Source organism: Triturus cristatus, chromosome 2_2 (assembly GCF_964204655.1).
Source record: "Triturus cristatus chromosome 2_2, aTriCri1.1, whole genome shotgun sequence".
Lineage (NCBI taxonomy): Eukaryota > Metazoa > Chordata > Amphibia > Caudata > Salamandridae > Triturus > Triturus cristatus.
The window spans coordinates 441,774,452-441,792,966 of NC_140582.1; positions in this window are offsets into that span (position 1 = coordinate 441,774,452).

Consider the following 18,515-nt stretch of genomic DNA (forward strand, 5'->3'; position numbering starts at 1 on the left):
TCTGGCAGTGGTAGGGGTTTTGTTCCAAGATTGTTAATTTAAATCATTCCAGGCTTTGAGGAACTGCTAGCCTCTACATGAGGGACAATCCCTGACATATGACTTTCTCTCACACATATTTCACACCACACAGGCAATAGTGGAAAAAAAAGAACCTAACATTTACCAACCGACGTATTCAATGTATATGGTAGGTGGAAGGTGTCAGTGGTCCACTGAGTAGAATCATGGCATACAGTAACCCTACACTGGACCCAAGCTGAGAGCAAGGCCCTTCATGGAGAAGAACGTAGGGGATTATGTAAATACCCAATAATAGAGAAATGGCATGAGCTGTGGGTGACATAGGGTGCTGAACCTGTGGAATCTATTCTGATTCAGTTACTATTTTGTGACACTCAATAGGAGCAAGCCTGCAGACGTACACAGGCTTGTTGGCCTTCAATTGAATTTGGACTCTCTGCAACAGTGCTGTAACTATAATATCTTAAGAAACGATAATGTCAAAAGTGTACATCGCAAACTGTTACTATGTTTCATTTGCTGATTTCATAAATCAATGTGCATGTATAGGTAAACGTCTTATTCTGATTAATGATTAGATTAGTGATTGGAAAACTTCTATTATTTTGCAGAGCAACTGGCTCTCATTGGCTGTTAATCAATTCTGCGATATGTATTATAATCTATAAAAGCCATTGTTAAATTCTGCAAATTGAGAAAATCCGTTTTAGTACTTAGCTACTTGCAGCTTTTGAATGATAAAGTAACATTTTGAATCATATTGCTTTGTGTCTTTATGATTTTAAGCGCCCACAATCCCAATGATTATCTCTTTGGGTGATGTGGATCCCCCTTGTTCCTAAGTTTCTTTATGTACGTTTGCATGGTGTGCTTTAATATAGCATCAAGAAGTAATTAACAATTATTGCCGATCCCCACTCCCTAAAGAATCTGCTTGACATCTTGTGAGGTGCTATGTCCCAGAGACGTGTCTTACCCCTGACAAATGGGAATTTTCTCACACTTATACTGTCTTAGATGAACCCTGGAACTAATACTCTGGTCCTTCTGGATCCCTGTAAACTATATGAGCAGTTACTGACCATGGCATTCCCTTTTTATTCCATCTTGGTAGTCCCTGATTTCAGAACCCAACTGTAGATGCCTATCACATCAAATCTTTTATCACAAAAGTTTGTTAGAGAGGGTAAGAAAACATTGCCTATTATGGTAAACAGTGAGATTCCATGTATAAGAATACCTCTCTGCAGGCTGTAATACTTAGTGATAGCAAACCACCCTTCAATGCCTATAGACCTTATGCCTTTCACAATAAATATGTAAATCGTACTGGATTTATTGTACCAACGCTCAGCCCTACTATATTTACCATAAACTTTCCCACAAAGCAAAAAAGAAAAGTACAAGTACCATTCTTCTATGGATGCACACAACTACTGTCCTCTTTCAGTCATACTTCTGAGAAATCTATTTCTGTTGCTGTGCTGTCAAGCCAGACCTAAAAAGTCTGAAGTTGCTCAACCTCAAATAGTGAAATGAAAGAAACTCTTAATTTGCAAATTATCAATACAATGTACATTTATTTTTAGATCTACAAACTGGGGCACCAGTTTGGAATGAAAGCAGTCTTAAAATTCATGATTAGCCTCTTAATTGGAAATCATTGAAAAAAGCATGATGCATCCTGAGATGCAAATTATGGGCTGGATTACCCTTGAGTTTAATAAATGGAAACGGTAATCCAGTGAGTTAGATGCTAAATTGTTAATTGTGCTCAACTAAAACAATAATTTCAGCAGGCCCAAAGCCATGAATTGGAAGTGAAGGATTCACTTATTTCAAATCACACTTTACATCTGATATGGAAAAGTGACCCCTATGTATCTCAGAGATCTACCAAACAGAAGTTTTCTATAATCAAGTCGCATCTTTATGTGACAAGTACATACTCAGTTGAGTAATAGAAACTAAGGAAATAATAAATAAACAATTTTTAAAATGCTATTTGTGAATATGAATTAATTAATAAATAATTAAATAGCAAGTTTATTGAGATGCATCGAAATTGTACAAATTAAACATTATACCAAGTCTACATATATTATACTTACAAAACTTTTAAAAAGTTCCAAGACTTCTTTATATAATAGTGCTGAACACCATAAAAAAGCTCAAATTGAGATTGAAATACACATTACATTTTGCTAAAAAATGGCTACAATTTTGAACAAGACACTGCTTTATAATTTATTATAATTTATACATCTTAAGAACACTCTTGTATCTGATCTTACTGATGTTATTAGCAATATACTTTCTTGATTTTAATTTCTGTATAAAACCATTTTTAAAAAACTGTTATACTGCGAACTTCATCTATCTAAAGGATCGGGTAAGTTCACAGTGGACCAATATAGTTATGGTAACACTTCATTGTGCCTGCATAGAATATTGAATGAGGCAGTGCCGAGCAACAGTTTCCATTGTGTGCTATTGGTATTTGCTCCTAACCGGGCTTGGGGCAAATTCTACAGCCATTGTTGGAAAACCAGCTCTAGGGAGAAAGGACTGGATGCCTGAGCTATGAACATAAAGTATACTACCCTGTCAAAACAAATGATGCTTCCGGGTCCAGTAGGTAAGTTGTTGGTTGCTTTTTGATGTCTTCATTGTGTATTCTTCAATTGTGGACTTTAAAGATTGGTTTTGAGTTTGTTCATTACAAATATTGGTATATGCGTAGCCCTTTGGGGTGTGAAGTTCCCTGCTGTTCACATGCACAAAGTCGATTGGTTGCATGCGTGCACTGAAAATTATGGTTTGTGCACATGTGCTGAGTTTCCTGATAGCTGCATATGTGCATCTTGTTTATATGCACATCTCTAGTGCAAATAGACTGTTACAGTTGTCAGGGTTTTAATGATATTAAAATACAAGATTTGTATATCAGGGCATCTTTCTGTTTTTCGACTGAATGTGCAGTGCAACCTGTTTCTGAATATGAGGAAACAGTCAAAATAGAGAAGCATGTCTCGCGTTAGTATGTATTTTGATATTTCTGCTTCAGAATTGTCTGATGATTCGTTTCCATTGCCTTCTAAGCAGAATAGAAAGTATTCATCAAAACACTCATTGCCTGAACTTTTGAATCAGGTTAAGGAAAATATGATTGCATTAGATGATGTTGCAGGATCATCAAAGGACACTGTTTTGAGACAATATAAAAGACCTGCAAGTATGTGTGTACCGATTCACCAGGATGTGATGGATATCATATTCAATTATGGGAAGTATCCACACAAAATCAACCTTCCTAGATATATGTCAGTATTGTACCATTTGGAGGGTATATATGAGAAGTGACTAGCCTCTATTCATGTTGACTCAGTGGTGGCCAGTCTTGTGGGCAGGTTGTCTATGGCAGAAGAAAACATTCTTAAGGATCCAGCTGAAAAGAAAGTTGACACAGCTTTGAAAAAGGTCTATTCTGGATCTCATCTTGCATTACTCACTTGTGTGTATGGGCCCTACACTAACCAGTCTCTACTTTTTTACTTTCAGGGGCTTTGCAAAGCCATACAAGGAGGACATCAATGTTCAGATCTTCTGGTTAATATGAAGAAGCAGATGGAGTATCTATCTGATTCTCCCTTAATCTTAATACTGTATGTGTGTCTGCTCAGGCTTGTTGGGCTTCAATTGAAGCATCTCAAAATCTTTTTCTGAAAGAATGGAAGACTGATTCGGTACAGAGAGATGATACATTAAGAATGTAATTACAAGGTTCTAGATTGCTTGTGTCTGAAATATGTTGCATAGAATCTATAATAATTGGAAGCATTATTTTACGTTTCAAAAACAACAGCCATAAGCTTCAACTCCTTTCAGACACAAATCATCCTTCGGGCAGGTGTTCAGAAGAAAACAGAATATGGAAACTGGTTCAAAATTCCATTCCAAATCATCCCCTTTCATATTTCAAGAAGAACCAAAAGCAGGAGACCAGCTCTCCTTACTGTACAAGCAGTAGAGAATTAATTGGTAATTGTTAGAAGCTGGTGTTAGGAGTCATGTCTTCCTGGATACCAGGAGGAAATCCACAATAGACACATGGGTGTTGTCAGGAGGGCTTACGAGATTTCTCCCCCAAGCCATTCTGGGATCATTCCTACTCCCTAACAAAGATGTCAGGAGAAGTTGAAAGCTTTGAAAGAGAGGATTCATCAATTTTGGCAAAAGAAGGCACATTTCCAAGTTCCAAACAAGGAGAAGGGATGCACGTTTATTTAATTGTGTTTCTTGTAACCAAATTGACAGGGATTTTTTAAACTGTTATAGGCTTGAAAAAATTTAACAAATTTGTAAAGAATATCCTGTTCAAAGATAGTTATTTTGCTCCAGAAAGATCTGTTTCTAGTGACCCTAGACCTAACCTGTTGGATGCATTATTCATATTCCAATATTCAAAACCCATCAAATATTTCTGAGGTTTTGTTTACAAGAGATCCAGTAGCAATTCAGGGACCTCCCCCTCAGCCTGAGGTTAGCCCAAGGGTGTTCACGAAGGTGCTGACTCTTTGGTTGCTCTTGTCCTTCTTCAGGTAATTTCAGTTTTTTCTTCTCTAGATGATTCTTTGCTGCAGGTTCAAACATGTTTTCTTCTAAACCAACATTTGGAAAAAACTATACTTACTCTAAACCAGCATGACTTCCTTCTAAATATTCAAAAAATGTCAATAGTTCTAGCCACCCTTTTTTACTTTATTAGAGCAAAATACAGCACTAACTTGGTAACTAGAGAGAACATGTCAATTGCAGTTCCTCTTCTAGTCTCTTACATCACAACGCCAAGCTTCGGATTACAAATGGATGGAGAGCCAAGGACACATGGTGGCATGAATATTTACAATGCAATGGTCAAGATTTCACTTAAGACCATTGTCATGAAATCTCCTCAGGCTTTGCGCACCAGTGACACCAGCAATCAAGTTGGAAGTCCAATGGTGGCTGAATTCAGGCAACCAAAACTCTGAGCTCGTGATTTTTATGGAACCACTACTGGTGGTGACAATAGATGCCAGTACTTATGGTTGTGGACCAACTCTAGGATCACTTTCAGTGCAACTGAGATGTACCATAGTAGAATCATCAAAATCCTCAAACTAGAGAGAGTTAATAGCGGTATACAGTACTGTTCCCTATTTCAAGCCACATCTTCTCCTCTCCAATGTGTTGGTAAGGTCCAACAATACCCTGATAGTGGAACACATCAATCATCATGGCAACACACACTCTGGCACCCTGAATGAAGCTGCTTCTTCTTTGAATCTCTGAGCAGAGGAACATCTCTTCTCAATTTCTGCAGTTTATATCAGAGGTCTGGGGAATGGGGAGGTAGATCAATTGAGCAGACTCTTTTGCCCTTCCCAGAACTTGACACTGACCAAATCAGCCTTTCAGAAGATTTGCAGGAAGTTTGAAATCCCTTTCACGTATTTGTTTGCCTCCAAAGCAAATGCTCACCTCCTAAGGCTTTGCTCAAGTTTCCTAGAGTGAGAAAATTGGTGTGGGTGCGCTAATTCTAAAATAGCCAAAGAAACGTTTGCATGCTTTTCCTCTATTTCCTCTGATCCAAAGGTTGCTAAAAAACTTTCAATGGGAGAAGTCAGATCTAATTTTGGTTCTTCTGTCTTGGCCCAGAAGAACATGGTTCCTTCTTTTAAAATGAGATGGTGCTTCAACCTCCTTTGGTTCTTCCTCGCTATTCTTCCCCTTTGAAATCAAACAACTTATTCCTCTCTGTTCAACTCACCTTGTCAGTTTGGAGATTGAATGGTTGAATATTTTGGAGACAGGACTATCTTCATAATTGGTTGAGGTAGTTTAGGGTTCTAGGAAACTTTCCATCTGTTAAGTCTTCTTCTAGAAATTGGGCTACATGTGATTTTTGTTGTTCTTCTCACGGTCTATCTTCTGTTTCTTTTCCTGTTTCTGTTTATACTATGGTGGTTTGCGATCAAGGTATTTGTAAACTTGATGATGTGATGAAAGAAGTAGATGATTTAGTGGCAGACTTACAGAATTTTGTAATCCCTTATCACATATGTCAAGCTGTACTTCGTCCTTAGGATATTCCTTTGGTTCTGAAATCTTAACAGTTCTTCCATTTTGAGAATCTTCATACAGCTAATTTAAAAATTCTAACCCCATTATTGTTTACATTACTAATTATAGGGGATATCTGATTATGATATGTGTATATACAAGCAGTTTTATCTTTTTTAATCTTTTTAATCATATATGGATTGAAACCATTTGTTGTAGTATGTCTTTCTTAACTGTTTTAAATATATGCTGTACAGAACTTTTATGATATTTTTTATATGTCGAATAAAGTACTACAACAAAAATTCTAACCTTCAAATTATCATTTTAGTAGCAATCTCCTTAGATGAAAGGGTATGTGAGCCATCGACTTTGTTGTGTGGTTCTCCCTTTTTAAGATTTCTGGATGATGCTGTTATTTTAAGAGTTGATCCTTTTTTATGCCTAAAGTTCAATCTAAGTTTTCAACTTTTCAAGAGATTCTTCTTATCTTTCCTGCTTCTTCTTCTGATGAAGAAAATTCCCTAAATGTGTTTGATGTTGAGCACGCTTTATCTATTTAGCTTCATAACTCCTGCAAATTCAGAAAAAAATGATTCCCTATTTATTACCTTTGGCCTTTCTGGGAAAGGAAATAAGTCTTCTAAAATGACTTTGATTTGTTGGATAAAGGAGACTACTTTATTTGCACAGTGAAAATTGGACAACACTCCTCCAGACAGAGAGTAATGATGATTCACTAGAAGTGTGGCTCCTTTTTGGGGGATTTCTTTGGAAGAGATCTATAGAAATGGTACTTGGGCCTTGGAGAATACTTTACATTACAGACTCCAGAATGATCAGAATGTTCATAAAATATTCGGTCTTGGAGTATTACAATCTGTGAAACCATAAATATTCATTTGGGGTTTACCTTGAATTTGAGCACAAATGTTTTCCTATTAAAACACAGAGTTTAGCTTTGTTTGATAGCTGTGATTGATTTCCTGTCAAAGGTTATGTGGCTTTGTATACCTCATTAGGAATAGCTGGCATTAGAACAAGGGACCTATAGGTAATGCTCGGATTCCTTACCGGTAATCTTAATTACTCTTAGGCCAACTTGTCCTCTACAAGTCCTCATCCTAGTCTTTATGACCCTCCTAACCTTCCTAGGTCCAGGCCTTCAGCAGGGCTTTGGATTATAGGAAGTGCTGAGGAAATACTACCTTTTTATAGCACCCAGCTGACAGTAGATGAGATTAATGTAAGCTTTCCTGTTTTGTTTCCTGTCTTGGAGATTGATAACCATTGTCATTTGGTAATGACTGGGATAAGAACCAGTTAGACTAAGAGAAATGAAGATCACAATACATAATCTGAGCTTTCCTGAGTGCTTTATCTACCAGGCTAATAAAACCATAACCACCTCCTACCTCCATGTGATGCCATATACTATTCTAAACAATAAAATGTCAGCAAGAAGAGAAAATTGAACGTTTTGGGTGCAAGTCGCTCTTGTCTGACTGAGAACAATATCCCACCCGTTTGACACACGTCCATGTCACAACGAGGGGGCATATCAGCAAGGCGAGGCGATAGAATTTTAATTAGCAAGCTCACGCTAACGCGTGAAAATTTGCCTTAGCGTAGGAATTCCTAACGCCCAGCTTTGCATCTCTAATGAGATGCAAAGTGGGCATTCCTGACCTGACATGACAGGAGAAATGTCGCTAAGCGACATTTCTCCTATCATCAAGCCCCACGCTATGAAGCGTAGCGGCAAGAAAAGTAGCGATAACCCCTGTTATCGCTACTTTCCTTACGTCTACTTCAGGACTGACTTAGCCATGATATCCTATGGAAGGTGGATATCATGGCTAAGTTTGTGAGTCCCTATCATCAAGCTAACGCCACATTGCGTGAGATTATCGCTGGGTTTCCAGCGATAATCTCACGTTAGGCAGTTAGCGTGAGGATTTTTATCGCTTTTGAGATAAGCGTTGCTAATAGCACGCTATCTCAGCGATAAAAATCCACGCTAGCCGGAGATAATTATCCTAGCGTTAAGTGTGCTTAGCGATAATTATCGCCGGTTGTTGCTGATATGCCCCTATGTCTCTTTAAAACATACTTTAGTTCAATACAGCTGATGCAACACATGCGCGTTTATATCATTTGGAGACCATGCTCGTTGCTGGATTTAGGTGTGCATTTTTGCATTGATTTTTCTGCTCATGTTACGGATTTTTTAAACAAATGTTTTTATTAATAAAGCAGTGTTTAACATGTTTAATTAGTGGGCTGTGCTTTTATTCCCGTATCTCCCATCATGTACTAGCTGCTGGCACAAGTCACTAACACATAAATTTGTTTAAACTAATGTGCACATAAATATTTAATGTTGTAAGACATTGCTAGAAATGCAGGAAATTAAAGCTTAAAAATAGCGTTACATTTTACAACCTGGAACCAAAGTCTGCAGTCCTCTTCCTGATATATTTGGAACGCTGCAGTGTAGAGACTTAGAGCTGATTTTGTCAAATATTTTGTAATTTCGCGTTATTTTCTTTAAGAATGCACATCCCTTTGGTAACTCACTTTGGGGCATATTAGCAAGGGCACTATCGCCACTTTAGATGCACTTTTTGCCACTAAAGCAGCGATATTTCTATTGCCCTATCAGCAAGCTGTTGCTAACAGCAGTTAGCGACAGCTTTTAGGCGATAGCGATCGGTTTGGGGCCCGCTTTGCATGTCAGCGATATTTATCGCTAATGACATGCAAAGTGGGCGTACCCAAACTGTTAGCGACTGAAAGCAGTCGCTAACACAGCTATCACCTATTAGCAAGGCAGGCGAAGCGATAAAAAAATTCGTGCCTAGCGCGATTATCGCTATATTCTAACGCCTGCTAAAAACATGAGTTACCTGTTTATCCAATGGGAGGTGGATCTTCAGGTTAAGTCCCCGTTGGCGTTAATGCGTGAATATCGCTGGATTTCCAGCGATATTCACACTTTTCGCCGTTATTGCTGGATATTTTAGCACAATGGAGAAAAACGTTGCTAATAGCATGTTTTCGCCGCTAAAATATCCAGCGATAGGCAGCGATAAAAATGAACGCACTAAGTGCGTTTTGCGATAAATATAGCAACTTCTTGCTAATAGGCCCCTTAGTTCTTTAATAATATTCCCACATCGCCTTTCTACAACCATAATATAACTATTGTGTTGTTATCTACCCAAAGTGATAACACAGAACTAATACCAGTTAAATCATTGGCTGCTCTATTGTCATGCGAGAAGTGCTATGGTCAACATTAGGTTGCAGCATGATTGGCACAAGGTTGTGAATCGGATAGGTGGTGATGGCATTACCGCCATGGGTGGGGGTGTCATTGCAACAAAGACCATTGACATTCATGTTAATTGCCGGAAAGTGAGCATTCAGTAAAGTCATGTAATCCAGTCATCATGCAAAACCCTAAAACCAGTCTTGGTGCCATTTCCCACTCGACCTGAAGTATGTCCACAAAGCTTTTACAGCACTTTTGTTTTAAGATTAGGACAACACATCATTGCCACTACTTCAATGTCGTTTTCAGTGCTGCTCACCACTGCTGTTTCCTGTTCGGATTTACTTCCTGTCGGAGAGCTGCTCTCTAAAGAGGTCATTCATTTGTGTTATCTGCATCGCATTGTGGAATTGCTGCATTTGGCTGATACAGTTGCTACTCTTGCCTCTCCAGTTTCTTTTGACTTGGAGTTAAACAAACTATAGAAACCATTTGACCAGTCCATAACGTATTTAATGATATGTGCGTTCAACTTATTTGCGAATAGGTGTAGCCATGCCCTGATTCTGCATACTTTGGTGCCTGACACTTGGCTATCCTCTCAACAGTGTTAAGTGAGAAAGCTTATTGCAGGTTCAACTCTATTCTAAAGGACACAACTGAGCTCCAGAGTAAAAGTAACATCATAGCAGGGCATCCAGATATTGAGCTACATTTTCCTGGCGGTATTAATAGACTGTGTGATATTCATGCATGTGTTAGTGTGAGGGGAGCAGTGTGAGAGCACATTGATGCGATGATGGGCTAAAAAGACTATAAACAAAACTGTGTTGATAATAGTGACTCAACCATGAGGATGGATAATGTGTGAACAAATAGCTTTGTAGTACTACCTCAATCAAAGTTTTTTTTACACCTTGTGGCACTTCAGACCACACACCCATCTTCCAAGGATGTACCTCACAACAGCCTGGAGTTCAAGTGCCCCCTCCTTCGCACAGACTGTATTCAGTGTACATGTTTCATGTAACATAAGAAATATACTTGAATCCCCCTTTTCTGTGGAGACAGTATTCTATAAGTCAATTTGTCCCTGTATGTTCATGTAACTCCTTCCTTTTTCTATTCCATAATTATTCACATGCTACTGTTATCTCACCGAACATTTTATGTGCAAAATTCCAGCTAGTTGTTTCGAAGAAATACCGACTGGTATATCCTGATGATGTAGCTGTTTTTAGTCCACACTCAATACTGAGAAGAAGACTATCAGGTGTTCAGCCATGTTAATCTTAACTGATGATGGGACATGTTTATGGGACCCGCCTCAGACAATAAGGGCCCGATTATGAATTCGGGTGGATAGCCACCGACAGGATAATCAGGCCCTTATTGTCTGAGGTAGGTCCCATAAACATGTCCCAACATCAGTTAATATTAACATGGCTGAACACCTGATAGTCTTCTTCCTGTCTTCCATCTGTCACCAGAAGCTGTGGACCGAGCACTGCATGATGATGTGGTCTGTCAGAGCGCAGCGTGCAGAGGGACCTCTGACAGACTCTAGGAGTCCATCGGACCATCAGTCGGAGCATAATCCCACAAAGGGGGCGGTGCCTGCGTATGCACCACCGTAGGGTTTACAATGTCCCATTTCCGGAATGGTACTTTGGGGGTGCCTAGCAGGGCACCCTTCGGCCTCCACTATGGGTCCCGGGGGCTACATGTGGAGTCTCTCCAAATATTCATACACCATGTGCCGGGCACCACATAGTGCCTGGCACACAGTGAATGGATATTTAAAAACATGCCATATTCAAGTGTGGCTTGTGCCGCGACCCTTTCTTGGGTGGAAGCACAAGTCACAATTAAAAAATGAATGTTTATGACTCCCTTCACGGTGGTCGCATCATAAAGGTGGAGCCGTCGACTACATGTCGGACGTTCTCCATCCCGATACGATGGCGGTCAGATTCTCATTTGACCACCATTGTAATAAGGCCCTTAGTCCGAAAAGGAAAATCCAATGTACCCAGACAAAAGAATTAGGCCATACTGGCAGTGTTGGCTCCCAAATTTCAACCAGATCAGCAGTATCTTAGGCAATGTTTGGTATTACAAGAGATTTCTTAACTGGTATACCACCATCACTGACCTGCTTGAGCAGCTTTAATTCTACAGGCAACCAGAATGTATGTGGAAAGTAGAATGATTTCTATCTTGTGTCTATTAAGAAAGCAGATAATCAGATTGCTACTTCAGACTAGCATGTCTGGCTCTAGAATAGATGCATCACTTTCATTATTAGGAAATATAAGGGAAAACCTAACGGATGTATGACATTACAACGCGGGTTTTTACCACGCGTGCAGTTACATCGCATGCGTTACAATGCATGCGATGTCACAACGCTATGCCATTCCAACGCAAGTCTTTACATCGACTTGCGCTAGATGGCGTGCTAACATTAAAAAGGTGTAATTTACTATTCCAACTCCAGTCCACTTAACAGTAGGGAAGGTGTTGGGATAGTAAACTACACTATTTGTAATGTTAGCACGCCATCTAGCGCAAGTCGATGTACAGACTTGCGTTGTAATGGCATAGCGTTGTAACATCGCATGCGTTGTAACGCATGCGATATAACTGCACTGCGTGGTAAAAACCGCGTTGTAATGGCTGTTCCCCTAATAAAATATTACTTTTTTACCCCTAGAAATTCACTGAAAGAAACAAAAGCTAAAGTGATGTTATATCTATGTATGGTAATAATATGTTACTTGGCATTAAACAAAACATAGAAATTCATTGAAAAAGCAAAGGTTAAAGAGACTTTATAGTTAGGTGACAGTGTAAGTTAAAGCACACTGTTTTAAATGAGCTAAACCACTTACATTCACCAGTTATAATTATCTCAAGTAACTATAACTTGTGCTCTAAAGTCACTATAACTTGTGCCCTTGCCAAGAAGTTCCTTTGAAGTTACACAGAGAAACTTCTCCAGAAACCCTGAAAAGTTTGGTCTTTAAAGACTCAGGACCTGATTGCAATCTTGGCAGAAAGGGTTACTCCATCACAAATGTGATGGATATCCCGTCTGTCGCTTGTAATACAGCAGATGGGATATCCGTCATGTTTATGATGGAGTATACCATCCACCATGATTGTAACCATGCCCTAACGGTCTGATTTAGAGTTTGGGGGATGGGTTCCTTCATCACAAATGTGATGGATGTCCCATCCACTGCATTACAAGTACCATAGGATATACTGGACTCGTAATACGGCAGACGGTATATCCGTCAGGTTTGTGACCGAGTAACCCGGTCCGCCAAACTCTAAATAAGGTCCTAAGCCAGAAGGTAAAACTTTTGACTGGGAAAAAACTAGTTGGTGCATCCAACTCATGCGTCATCGCAGCCAGCTAAAAATTATACCAAGGTTGCAGACTACAGTGACCGTAGACTTTCATAGAGGCTTACAGAATTTCAGAACTATTCTCAATTAAAACGTTTCATATCGCAGCTTCCCCTTTTTGGATTTTTGTTGTTTTCCTGTCAGTTTGTAATATACATTTTGCTATATTTTTCTAAATTCAGTTGCAATTTTTACTGTTTGGTGTTTTGACTTTATTACTGTTTTGGTACTGTATAAGTACTTTGCACATTACCCTAAGTTAAGCCTGTCTGCTCTGTGCCAGGCCTACCAGGAGGTTGAACTCAGGTAAATTTAATGACTTTGGGTTTCAGGCTGATAAGTTAATGTCACTATTCATTGAGGTGGGTGCCCTCCCACCCCAAATATTAATCAATTTTCTTAGAATTACCCAATGAAACGATTACGCCTCCCAGTAGCCGCATGTTACTCTACACAGTAATGTACACATGAACTGTGTCAAGTGTCAGCTTAAGTGTGTCGTACCTATGAGGAAAAAGCCACTAAGGGCATAGAAAAGCCTCCTTTGCAATACTGATAATTCTTGATTGTAGATGGTAGCTGAAATAGAAGTTCAGAAAGAAGACACTAAAGGCCCGATTACAAGTTTGACGGTGCAGCAATCCCCCTACCTGCAGCACTGCCAAAAACCGTGTGTGGACCGCCTGCCTTATGATGACTTTTTTGTCATTTGCGGGCCTTTCCCCTGCAGTGCCCACGGTGGTGCCTATAAAATAGGCACTGCATTGGGAACATCAAAGGAAGTTCCAGCACAGCATGGACTAATAAAGTCCATACAGTGCTGAAACGTTTGTGCATGTACACATGTTGTACCCCCTGTGTGTATACACAAGGCATGAGGCACAAAGGGGCCCCCTTTCTTTCCTCACAACCACAGTTTACATGGAGAAAATACCTCTATGAAATAAGTGGCGGTGATGAAAGTCGTAATATACTTAGCGGGACCGCCGCACCACAGTGTTGGCGGTCACAATGTGGTACTACCACAGGGTCATAATGTGGCGGTCGCAAGACTGCCGTCGCCAGGTCACCACAAGTCTAGCGGTCCAATGTATTATATGTAATTTGAAATTATTTTGAGAAAGATCCCAGCAAGATCTTCCAGAAAAAAAACAAAGGGAGATCTGTTGCATTAAAAGAGAGACAAAAATAGGGGACAAAATTGACTCAGTACCCAATGAACATTCCAAACAATAAGGGAATATATGCAGTACAACACATCCTTCTTGTGCTGGTGCTCATTTACTACTTTCATGATCTCTACTACAGAAGGGACTGCACAAGCATCTGTGACCCCTTCTGTACTAAAACGTGCCATGAGGGTGCAAAGTAAAGGCACACGTGACTTCAATGCTCCTGCATCACCTTACTCAATATGTCCCAATAGTGATTTAAACAAAAAATCTAGTTTCTTGTACATTTCAATAGAAATATCTTACTAATAAAGAAACATGAAAGCTAAAGCCAAGGCGATTCCTGCATTAATGTGATGGCTTAAACTGCAGCATAGTCAGATTAAAACATCCTACAAATTAGACGTCTTGCACAGCACTAGCCTCTTTGATGCTTAAAGTGAGGATAATCAAACAAAAATATGTTAACTTATAGGGGCAGTGAAGGAAACATACAAGACATACAAGAAATGATTGTGAAACTACTCATTCGGTTAGACTTTACCTATCCCTGACTTATGATGGACTTCACCATCCTCTTACCCCCCTCCCACCCTGCAGCTTTGGTACTTCCATTGTCATCTCTAATGATCATTGTTTGCTATAGGATACCTTGTGGTGCTATAAAATTCCTAAATATGTATAAATCAAATTTTCTTTTCATATGATATTTTAAGCACCTTGACTGCTGCGAATATCGGCGTACAGTCAAACATGCAGACCTTGAATTTGTTGTCAGACTGCAGGAGCGCTCAGTGCCATACCAATTTATCTAAAATCTTATGACATTAAGAATGAAATGCAAAACTTTTACCAAGTTTTGAACATCCACTGTTATGACAATCCCATTTATATTTTTTGTTTACCACATGGACACTTGACTGAACTGTCCTGTCTGTCTGGTGTTTTCTACCACTACAGATCCCACGGGGGAAAAACATAGCTCCTATTGAAAGTCAAAAGTATGATTTTATGTGAGTATAGCTCTGCTGGCCTTGAGTCAGTGTGACACATTATGAACCATCAGTATATATTGCAGATCTGTATTGCTTCATCGCTAAGTGCTATGGAAATTCCTGCCAAATCTCAAGATCTGTTTTCATTGTTTTTGTGTTATGTCATCTGTACTGATCTGTACTGAGTCCAGATACAGTTTTTAAGGTCATCAGATAATTATTAGCTCAATCCAATAGAAAAGTGTCTTTCTATTCATTTAAACCCTTTAATTCATTAAGCGTTTTTGATTTTGGATTGATGTATTCTCTTATCATACTAAATAATTTTGACACTGTTGATGGTGGAGAGGTGTGGCTCACTAGTTAGAGGCGGCATACCCGTAAGCAGAGAATCGGCCAGGGACCAGGGTTCAATTCCCAACGCGGCAGGGTCGTGGACCAGGGTCAAAACGGACTTGATAATTCTCACCTCGGTACCTACTCTAACCAGGAACACACTCGGCAACTCTGGGCATTAAGCTTGCCTCATCTCTACAACGGCCCCCCACAGACGCCGGGGATGCCTGGTTTCACCTTGGAGATACCCAGAAAGGGACCATCTCACAGGGATATCCAGGACGGGTTCCCCAGCGGTCTACAGCGCCGGGACGCCCCGTTGCTGGGGCAGCTGTGCGCTTTACAAGTCTACTACATTTACATTAACATTTGATTACAGAAAAAAATCCATAAATGTAATGCTGCATTCAAAGACGTCCAGCATAATATCAATTAAGTTCATGGAAATTGTTGTACATCATTTAGGATTCTCATCTTCTGAATTGAGGTTGACCTCATTCAAACCTAGTCATAATATGTTCCATTAGGTAAGGAGATGCAGCTCCAAAGTTTATAGTTCATTAATCTTCTTTTGGAATAAAAATGCTGAAAATGATTAGATACAGATGAATAGAATGATAAATTAGCCATACTATAAACGCCATTAAAATCATATCGAATCAACTACCACCAGAGCCCACTACTTGGATTTTGTGGGTTCCTTAGGGTTTGATCCAAGTTGACACAATGTTCAGAATCTTTGTGTAGCACTGAGAATTGTGGTTGGCCTGTTAAGGTAGTGAGTCTATCAGTGATACCTAGTTCAATCTCTGGTTTTCTTCTATGCTAGTTATTGTCCTTTGGGTCTCCCTTGATGCTTTCCAGATTAGATTTCTTAAACATAAATCGTAAAAGTGCATATACATATTTACATCTATGTGCATCTATTGCACTTTCAGTGAATACAGGAGTGTGGTTATGATTACATCAGAGTTTATATGAGAAAAGCAATGTTTGATTTCTTAGTTGCTTCATTTGTTATTAGACAAATCTGCATGAAACTTTTTCCCCTAAAAAGTACTTCCACTTTGGGTTATTCATAATCATTTTCATGCTGAACCATCATGGGGGAGGGTAGAAAAGAGTTAGTTGAAAATATGCCATTACCCATTTAAATTCCCATTGGATTATTTGTTCTTCCATAAAGAAAAAAGGGCTGAACTGAATTACACCAAATTTAGCATGAAGATAGAACTTTACTCGGTGATGAGTTTTTATTGGTTCGTTGTAAATCCATTCAGTATTTAGAATAAAGTCGTGCTTAAAAAGGTTTTAAGGATGGGCATAAAGACATTACATTTCAGAGATATCTGCATTATAAAATTTATGGATCCTCCGGGAATCTTCAAAATCAAGGAGGATTTGTGACTCATTTAAAAAAAAATCTCAATATCACCCCATTGGACTAGGGAACTTTTTTCTTGTCATACATTGAAGATTCACAAATCCAGCTCCGGATTTAGAAATCTGCTGTGTTCAAATTGGCTGACCATGGGGCAAACATTTCTGTTGCAACTGCTGTTAGCTAACACAGTGCATTGAACCCTGAATTGGAAAAAATGAAGAGAATATTGGCATAAGGGAGCGTAGTGAACCTACTCTGACATCACGCCCTTTTAGGGGTTCTCTTTGGCAAAATGTGTGACAAGAAACTCAGCAGGGGAAGTTTGTGGAAAATATTTCTTTGATATATGGTTGATACACAAATATTTGAACACTTGGCATCAGAGACAATTCAACTCTGTCAAAAGGAAGAGGAACTCCAAAAAGGTGTCATCACAATACAGCATGCCCTCCCTCCTGGTGACAGATTGCCAGAGGACTTTGTGCAACAGGAGAAAGATATAAGTGACACATGTTCTACCGCTGTTGGATTGCCCTTCATTGTCTGTTGGGTGGTGATGACCATGTAGAACCCATGGCTTGGCTCACCAGGAGAAGTGTAAAAATATTTCTACATATATATATATATATATATATATATATATATATATATATATATATATATATATATATATATATATATATATATATATATATATATATATATATATATATATATATATATATATATATATATATATATATATTTTGATAATCCAAGTACCACTTCTAATTTTCCAGTTGAATTTTTTCAATGCTCAAAAAGTAAAAAGACAAAAAACTAAAAGCCTTTTTCAAGCGGTTATTTTTAGTTCAAACATTTTAATTTTTTTTTAATATTGAAACCTTCATGTTGTTTGTTTTAAATTTCAATGAGTTTGAATGACAGTTCAAATGATGCACATATGGTGAGATAAGTGAGTGGAATTGTGCATCACTGAATCAGTGAGTTTGCATAAAAATGAGCAAATGAGTGAGAAGGAAGGTACTGTTGTGTTGCCTGCAGAGCCTGACTAGCATCGATGTGCATGGACTATGGCCCTGTGGAGAGGGTAGTGCCCAGCCAAGCTTTTTTTCGCACAGGTTTCTCACAGATTTCTCATAGGATGCATGGATCCTTTGAATTGCAAATAAAATGAATAATGGTGTATGTCATTTATCCATAAACAGTAACACTAAGGCACAGGGTCTGTTCTACAACTAGCTCCTTTGTCCCATTCTCTGCAGGTAACCAAACCCCATTGTGCCTGGCATTCAGCCATTGCAAAGCAGTTGTATGACAGGCCTTGCCCTCTGGCCAGGTCCTACACCTCACCCAATGCAAACATCCAAGCCCCACAGGGCCTGGCTGTCAGCCATGCAGAGCTGGAGTAGGGTTCATGTGTCTGACAACAGCTGTGCACAGATGCCTTGAAAAGCTCAGGTGGGGACAATACCTGGCCTTCCATCCATATATTTGTTTAAAATTCGGGGATATATTCACATACAGTTTCTATCACACCTAGTTGTTAATGTCATATATATCCAATAACAAAATAGCATAAGGGAAACACAACTTTTAGTAATTGTATTCATTAATCTTAGTGCATAAAATACCTTTACACTCTTTTACTAATCACCATTTCCTAGTCCACATTTACCACTAGTTGCAGCCTTACATGTCTCCACCTCCTTAGTCCTAGGGATGAGTCATGCTGAAACAGGAATTATGATTGTAAGTTTACAACTAGTAACTTTCCACAAATAGGTGGAGGTCTCCAAATCAGG